Here is a 9,194-nt window from a genome sequence, read left to right on the forward strand (position 1 = left end):
ATCAAGGAGCTCAGGCAAGCATACCAAAAAGCCAGGGAGGCGAATGGGCCCTCTGGGTCACAGCCCCATACACTCTGCTTCTATCATGAGCTGCATGCAATTATGGGGGGGTGACCCCACCACTACCCCAGCACTGTCCATGGACACCTACAAGGGGGGAGATACATGGAGTGAGGAGGAAGAGTCATGGGAGGATGAAGAGGAGGAGGAGGACAAAGCGCAGGCATCAAGTGGGGAATCTGCGCTCCCCCCCCCACCAGGAACTATTCTTAAAACTGGAGCCAATAGCCTCCCCACCACTTCCAAGGTGGGCTCCTGGAGAAGGTACTGCTGGTGAGTGAGAGCCTGATCAGAGCCATGCAGTGGGGGGCGGGGGGAACCCAACTGTGCTGGGCTGTTTGTGTTTAGTTTAAAGGGCTCATCCCTGCTCAGAGCCTCTTCAGAGCCACACTGTGGGTGCAGGGAAGGGGGGTATTGTGTGAAGCAATCATCCTAGGGAGCCCACAGGCCCTTCTTTTATATGGCAGACCCACCAGGCATTGCTTGCTATGGGAAAGGGGGGCCAGCAGTTTGAAAGCATTGAAATGAATGTAGAAGAAGCAGAACCCCACATGCCCCTAGGCTACCTGCAAGCTGAATTCTGTTGCCCGGCCATGTGTGATGGCTTACTCAAACCAAAGTGGCAGGCACTTCAGTATAAGAGGCAAAATGTTAACTTGTATAGAAAGAACATGTGCTGTCTACTATGTATTGCCTGTTTCCCCACTGAGAAGGAGTGTCCCCTTTGTTCTCTGCAATGTATCTTTTCAAATAACCACCCTCTTTTTCTCCTCCCACAGGTGGAAATGTTTCGACACGGCCCCTATCTAATCTGTCCCAGAGACTGGTCCAAATTAGAAGGTGGAAAAAATGAACTTGGGACAACCTGTTAGCTGAGCTCATGCAGTCCTCCTGCACTGATAGGGTCCAGCTGAATGCGTGGAGGCAAACAATTGCAGAGTCCTGTAAAGCATTACAGGAACACGAAGAGAGGAGGGATGCACGCGACGAGAGCAAGCAGAATGCTATAGGCAAGGTCATGGGGGAGCAAACTGACATGCTCCGTTGTATGGTGGATCTAATGCGGGAAATGCAGCAAGACCACAGACTGCCACTGCAGCCCCTGTATAACTGCCCTCCCTCCTCCCCAAGTTCTATAACGTCCTCACCTAGATGCCCAAGAACATGGGGAAGGGGAAGGTGGAGGCTACAGGGACCCACACACTCAACCCCAGAGGATCACCCATACAGCAGAAAGCTGGCATATGCAAACTTTTGATTTGATTTCTGGACTTGTCCTTCCTTCCTCCTCCTCCACTCCCCTAACCCACCCCATTCTACCTTCTGATTTCTCTCAATGTGTTGTGAAACAAATAATAAAGAGTGGTTTTTAAACAATTTTGACTTTATTTCCTTTTTTATATATAATATGTATGGTGGGGGTAACTTCAAGACAAACAAACCCAACTGTCACACCGTACCCTGGCCAGTCATGAAACTGGCTTTCAAATCTTCTCTGATGTGCAGTGCACCCTGTTACATTCTTCTAATGGCCCTGTTATCTGGCTGTGCAAAATTGGCTGCCAGGCGAGTTGCCTCAACCTCTCACCCTGCCATAAACGTCTTCCCCCTTACTCTCAGATATTGTGGAGCACGCAACAAGCAGCAATTACAATTGGATTATTGGTGGTGCTGAGATCTAACCGAGTCAGTAAACTGCACCAGGGCCCTTTCAAATGTCCAAAAGCACATTCTACCACCATTCTGCACTTGCTCAGCCTATAGTTGAACTGCTCCTTACTGCTGTCCAGGGTGTCTGTGTACGGCTTCATGAGCCATGGCATTAAGGGGTAGGCTGGGTCCCTGAGGATAACTACAGGCATTTCAGCATCCCCAACAGTAATTTTCTGGTCTGGGAAGTAGATCTCTTCCTGCAGCTGTTTAAACAGACCAGAGTTCCTGAAGATGCAAACATCATGCACCTTTCCCAGCCATCCCATGGTGGTGTCAGTGAAAAGTCCCTTGTGATCCACCAGTGCTTGCAGCACCATGGAAAAGTACCCCTTGCAGTTTATGTACTGGGAGCCCTGGTGTGCTGGGGCCAAGGTAGGGATATGCATTCCGTCTATTGCCCTGCCGCAGTTAGGGAACCCCAGCACATTAAAGCCATCCACAATGGTCTGCACTTTCCCAAAGTAACTACCCTTGATAGCAGCTTGTCAATGATTGTGCTGGCTACTTGCAGCACAGCAGCTCCGACAGTAGATTTGCCCACTCCAAACTGATTCCTGACTGACCAGTAGCTGTCCGGCATTGCAAGCTTCCACGGTGCTATGGCCGCTTGCCTCTCAACTGTGAGGGCTGCTCTCATTTTGATGTCTTCACACTTCAGGGCAGGGGACAGCAAGTCACAAAGTTCCATGAAAGTGGCCCTATGCATACAAAAGTTTCACAGCTACTGGGAATCATTCCAGACCTGCAACACTATGCGGTCCCATCACTCTGTGCTTGTTCCCCAGGCCCAGAATTGGCATTCCATGGCATGAACCTGGCCCAATGCCACCATGATTTCCTAATTGCCACATGACATGTGTCTAGGAACATGTGTCCATGTCCTCATCAGTATAGTAATTGTGCTGTCATCACTTCCTCGCCAAGTTTTGCAGGTACTGCACGTACTGCTGGCTAATGCGTGAAGTATCTATAATGGCCAAAAGTGCAGCAGAGATCTGAGCAGGCTCCATGCTTGCAGTGCTATGGTGCCTACACTGGTAATCCTGGAAAAAGGGTGCAAAACGTAGGAGAGCTGTTCGGTTCAAGATGTCCGATAAAAAGAAGTAAATGGTTGAGGACACAGACCCAGAAACACCTGCAAGAATGTTTTTGCCCCATCATGCACTGGGAACTTAACCCAGAATTCCAGTGGGTGGCGGGGACTGTGGGAACTGTGGACGCACTCTGCTGAATTCACATGCTTTAGTGGAGGACACAACACCAAATGTATAAAATTGCTTCTGAAAATTTGAATAGAATAAGTTCAAATTAATTTCATACTGTAGATGATTAGTTGTCCCTTCAGGCCTTAGAAGCTATGAAGCTAGGTTTCTTAAATGCCTCAAAGTTGTATCTTCCAACCTCATTTGTGGTCAGCCTGGTTCTTTACTTCCTTCAACCTCAGTGCTATGAACCTTCTGTAAAAGCATTCCTTTTTCTGCATGTTGGAAGGAACACACCGTTCCAGTTGTCTTGTTTTCAACTGGTGCAGGTCTGCAACTTGCTGGAATAGTCCAAGTATCTCCTTGTTTGTGATGCAATCAAACCAATGGATGTTAAGAATAGACCATAGCTTTGACACTGAGTACTATTGAGTTTTCTCTCCTCAGCTGTTTTCAACAGCCATGTTTCTTCCCCATAGAACAGGGTTGTCATTACTACCACACAACTAAGACCTGTGTGGTAATGTAATTGTGTGTATCTTAGTTGTGTCACAGACATCCTGACATCCAAACAGGTCTTTGGAGATGCCAAAATGCCATCAATGCAAGATCAATCTAATGTGTGACTTCTTCAGTTATAGAATCTCCTGCTGCAACTGACTGCCCCCATAGATAAAACTTGTCAAGGCAACTGCACCTGCACTGCAACTGCACCTGAATTCCCCTGGTCCTGCAGGGGCACCCACACTCAGCTTTCCAGACATGACCTCTCTTGGACAAAGACATGCATCTCTTTCCCCCCAACCAGGGTATTTCTAGGCTACCCATTCCCTGCCTTCCCTGTGAATTCCCTAGTGAAGTCAGACTGCCTAACCACGCCTGCTCTGCTTTTTGCCTCAGAGTATAAACCGTAACTACCACAATTACATTACCACACAGGTCTTTCTGTGCAAGCACATTTATTCTTAAAGGAAAAGCATTAGAGAAAACATATTAAAACAATAAAAACCTACATGCATGCGAATATGCTTACTGGAGTTGGCCCCAACTCTAACACGGGCTCTGGCGAACTATGCTTCAAATCCACCAAGGAGTTTTTCTGTTCTTACAAGTTCATAATGGCTGTTAGTTCAGAACAAGCACACTTTGATCCAGCTTTCCATCTTTGATCTGCAGAGAGCAAGAACAGGTAACCAGACAGACAATGGGTTTCCTCTTCAAGGTGTAGCTTCAGAAGAACAGGTCCAGAGGTGTGTAATTTGCATTCCCTTCTTCCCAAGTATTTCCTAGGAACCCGACACAACTAAACATTCAGTCTTATCTGGCCCATTGTTTTCAGAGTCCTTTAAGGCTTATAACACTTTCCAGAGTATATTAATCATGTCTTCTCTTTAAAGAAGTTCTATGTCATTTCACACTAATACAGAAACATTTACTTTTTTAAAACAATAAACTCTTAAGAGTCTTAAACCTGATTCAGCAAGTTTGTCCAGCACAGTACAGGAAACTACCATCTCTGTCACAAAATTATTCACCCATTCAGTGTCCTTGCCATCTACATGCAGCTTTGGCAGGTCATTTGTTTTGGTTTTATAGGAGACATGCATAGCTTTGGTTTTATCACTGTTGATCTTAAGTCCTATAGATGCTTCCGCCTTTCACAGCTCTTCCAGCCTTGGCTGAAAGATCTGTGGAAAAACTGCAGCATCTATGAGACTTAAGTTGTCTCTCCAAGTAAGGCAATATCATCTACATAATCAAGATCCTCTAAAGATGAATGTTTAAATTTCACTTCTTCCTACATTGGCCCTAATAGGCTTTGTCATCAGTCTATTAGAACATTAAATAAAGTAGGTGAGAGATCACATCCCTGGCATACTCCTGATTCTGCTGAAAACCACAACCGTTGACCCTTACACAGCTAAATGTACTGTGGCACAGTTCCTCCACAAGGCATGTTAAGTCCTCAGGCATGCTATACTGGAATAGCAATATTCGCAGTGCTGATCCATGCTCTGAGTCAAAATCAACTGCAAAGTCTATATGAGCAATGTTAACTTCCTTTTGTCTCTCTAGTCGTTTTTCAATAACATTCTGGAGACGTATATCATGGTTTGTAAATCAAAGTGTTTGGAAACCACACTCATCTCTTTTTTGGGGGGAGAATGGAGACAGCATTTCATTTGGTTCAGCTGTATGATTGCAGACTCCTTCCCCGGACAGACAGCAGCGTTGTTACTGTAGATTTGAGCAAGCTGACCGCTCTCCTTTTTTGCAGTCATCACTTCCCTCATCACTGGCCTGTTTTCTTCTGGGTTCATTTTTTTTAAATTAAGTTGTAGTTCACATCTTGCCTCAATAATTCATGAAAATGTTTACATCACCTTTTTAACTTGTGCATCAATATCCTGGTAGTATTCTCCATTTTTGTCCTCAGCTGGTGGAAGCCGTGAGAAAGGATGTCCAAGTAGGACCTTCAAATACTCATTTTTGGTTATAGCTTCAGAGACTTCCTCAGTGCACTGTGCCATACTATTCCGTCATTGATTATGATAATTCTGACAGGCTCTCTTGACTGTTAGTTCAAGACATTTCCTTTTCTCTATTGCCCATTTCCTCCTTTTTGCTGACTCAACTCACACCTGCCAGTGTGTCCATTCTGTATTCCACCTCTGTTTGTTTCCTCTCCTATAATTTGATGGTATCTAGTGTTGCTTTTTCATTATTCTTAGTCCCAGTTGTTCTCCAGCAATCTCTGTGATAGTGGCCTTTAGTTCAGGATTCTTTTTCTGCAGTAGACAACTGGTCGCCCAATATGTAATATTGATTTGAAATCACTACCAAGTAGCTATTAGTGATCAGTTCATCCTGAAGCTTATCAGCATTGAAGCATTTTGATGCAATAGATACTGATCTCTAGAAATTTATTAAACAAAATATCATGTTGCTGTTAGGAGTCAATGATCAGTTTCTAGAGCAAGATAGCACTCTGAAATACAAATACATACTGGATGAGTTTAGCCTATAGTTTTGAACTAGAATGTGATCCAAGGTTGCACTGTTGCCCAATTCATACTTATGGCAATTCTTGTGTTGCAACCAGCTAGCCATTAATAGTCCACACATGAGAGCAAATTCAAATAGAGGCACAGCATTATCTGATCTCTCTTCCAGTAAGCTGTGTCATTCCAGTACCAGTTCAAATCCACTTATATCATGGCCAGTTCTCACGTTCTCATCCCCTAACAGGGGTGGGCAAACTTTTTGGCCGAAGGGCCACATTGGGGAATAGAAATTGTATGGTCATCCATGAATGCTCACAAAATTGGGGTTGGGGTGCAAGAGCGGGTGCAGGCTCTGGGCTGGGGCTGGGGGATGAGAGGTTTGGGGTGCAGGAGGGTGCTCCAGGCTGGGATAGAGGGGTCTGGAGAGTGGGAAGGGGATCAGGGATGGGGCAGGGAGAGAGGCTCGGGGGGTTCAGGCTCCGAGCGGTGCTTACCTCAAGCGGCTCCTGGAAGTAATGGCATGTTCCTATTCAGGGGTGTGGCCAGGTGGTTCTGAATGCTGCCCCATCCACAGGCACTGACACTGCAGCTCCCATTGGAGTGTGTAGGAGCCGAAACAGGGACATGCTGTTGCTTCCAGGAGCTGCATGGTGTGACTCCGACCCTGCACCCTGTCCAGAGTGCTAGAGAGGGGCCAAGCCATGTGGTGTGGCTCACGGGTCTGGTTTAAAGTGGCTCACAGGCTGCATCTGGCCCATGGGCCATAGTTTGCCCACCCCTGTCCTAACATGACCATACAGAGTCGCAGTGACATAGTAGATTTAATGTAATCTATCATGGCATTAATAGGATCTTTTTCAGCATTAGATCTTGCATCATGTGGAGCATATGTACTAATAACTACCACATGTCCTACCTTCAAACTGAAAATGGAGGCTATTGGGTATGGGTAATAAGCCTGCCAAATCAGTAGTGCAGATTACACCTAGAACAAACCAGAGCAACACTAGTGTGCCTGTCAAATATATCACAGGCATGCAACAACCGAAAGTCAGGTTGTGCGCTTGGTGTTCAACTCCCACCATGTCTCCTGCACACAATATATATCACCATTTAACCTTTCCAGTTCTTCAGCCAGAAGTCATTTTTCTGACAGCTCTTAATGATTGACTGACTATTCGAGCCCTCCTCAGATACCAATAACACTGCTGTCTGCATTTCTTTAACATTGTTAGAGAGAGAAATAGCACTAGACATTGTCATTATGGAGGAGACTTTAACTTCCCAGATATAGACGGAAGAACAAATGCTATCGATAAAGGTAGGGTCCTGTTATTCCTGGATGTAACAGCTGACAGATTCCTTCACCAAATAGGCACTGAACCTACAAAGGTGATACAATTTAGAGTTGTTTTTTGTAAGTAGTAAGGACATTATAGAAGACCTGATCATAGAAAATAACATTGAATCAAGTGATCATGAGTTGATTTAGTTTAAATTAGATGGGAAGATAATCAAAAACAAGTGAGAAAACTAAGGTTTTTTACTTCAAAAGGGAGACTTTAAGAGTACTAGTTGGTGAAGTCAACTGGACTGAAGAGCTCTGAGACTTGAATATGGAGGAGGCTTGGAATTTCTTTAAGTCAAAGATGCAAAAGCTATCTGGGATATGAATCTCAAGCAAGGGGAAAATACTTGTAAGGAAGGGCTCTAGACCTAATTGGATGAGTAACTACCTCATAAAGGATATTAGACATAAACTGGCAACCTACAAAGAATGGAAGAAGGGACTAAGCAGCAAAGGAAGATATGTCTTTTTGAGATAAAAGTGTAATGATAAGGTAAGAATTGCCAAAAGTCATGGGAACATAAGAATAGCTGTTTTGGGTCAGACCAATGGTTCATCTAGTCCAGTATCCCATCTTCCAACAGTGGCCAGTGCCAAAAAGATGCCTCTACTCCTTATTGGGGAATCAAACCCCCGTCTCCTTCATGACAGGCAGGGATACTCACTACTGATGAGGAAAAGTCAAGCTAAGTAAGACCTTGCATAGGAAACTAAAACAAAGAATAAAAGGTTCTTTAGCCTTATAAATAAAAAGAATAGAAGGAAAGAGGAGGTGGAGGCACTATGTCTTGAGGATGGGGTAGAAAGTAGAGATCTTCTAGGTATAGCCCAAACACTACATGAAACTTTTGTCTCGGTTTTAATAGGAATGATGATGATGCAGAACATGGGAACAAAGGAAGGATGGCTAATGGGAATGAATACATAGAAATGGAAATGATGACATCTGATATGGAAGCTAAACTCAGAGCTTAATGTGCTCAAATCAGAGGGGCTGGATAACTTCCCTCTTAGAATACTGAAAGAAGTGACACATGAAATCGCTAGTCTAGTAGCAAGGATTTTTAATAGATTTATCAAATTGGGGGCGGTACCCTATGACTTGAGAATAATAAACATAGTATCTATATTTAATAAAGGAAGGATGGAAATATGATCTGGGCACCTACAGGCCTGTTAGTCTGACCTCAATAGTATGCAGGACTTTAGAACAAATTTTGAAGGAAAAAATAATTAAAGATATGGAGGGAAATGGAAAATGGGATTAAAATACAACACTGGTTTACCAAAGGTAGATTGTGCCAGACTAACCACATATCTTTCTTTGATAAGGTGCATTAACTCTACTGCATTTCCTGCATCTAGACTTCAATAAAGCATTTAACAAAGTGCCCTGTGGGAAATTATTCATTAGAAGATGGAGATTAGTACAGGAATTGTAAGGCTGGTAAGGAAACAGTTAAAGTGCTGTGCTGAAAGGAGAACTATTGGGCTGGAGGGTGGTTACTAGTGGAGTTCCTGAAGGACTGGTCTTATTTAATATTTTAGTTAATGGCCGTGGCACAAAAACTAGGAACGTACTAATGAAATTTGCTGATGACCCAAAGTTGGAGGGAATCATCAGGGCAGAGACAGTTTAGAATATTATGTAGGAAGAATAGAATGATCTAGAGAATTGGAGTATTAGAATTGGGATGACATTTAATAGCATGAAGTGCAAGGCCATCACTTGGGGACTAACAAGAATTTCTGCTATAAATTAGGGGCTCATCAGTCAGAAAAGACAGAAGAAAGACCTGTGCTTATTAGTCAATCACAAGACCATAAGCCACAAATATGATGCTGCCATGAAAAAGGCAAATGTAA

At 44.1% G+C, this 9,194-nt stretch overlaps 1 long non-coding RNA gene across 1 annotated transcript; it reads left to right on the forward strand.

The window, feature by feature from the left end:
* The first annotated feature begins 245 nt into the window (after window positions 1-245).
* LOC127055770 (uncharacterized) lies at window positions 246-1,437 on the forward strand. The gene is made up of 2 exons (XR_007775615.1): window positions 246-307; window positions 840-1,437. It is a non-coding gene; the product is annotated as an uncharacterized LOC127055770 (long non-coding RNA).
* The last annotated feature ends 7,757 nt before the right edge of the window (window positions 1,438-9,194 follow it).

The sequence above is a fragment of the Gopherus flavomarginatus genome, chromosome 1, assembly GCF_025201925.1.
Source record: "Gopherus flavomarginatus isolate rGopFla2 chromosome 1, rGopFla2.mat.asm, whole genome shotgun sequence".
Classification (NCBI taxonomy): domain Eukaryota; kingdom Metazoa; phylum Chordata; order Testudines; family Testudinidae; genus Gopherus; species Gopherus flavomarginatus.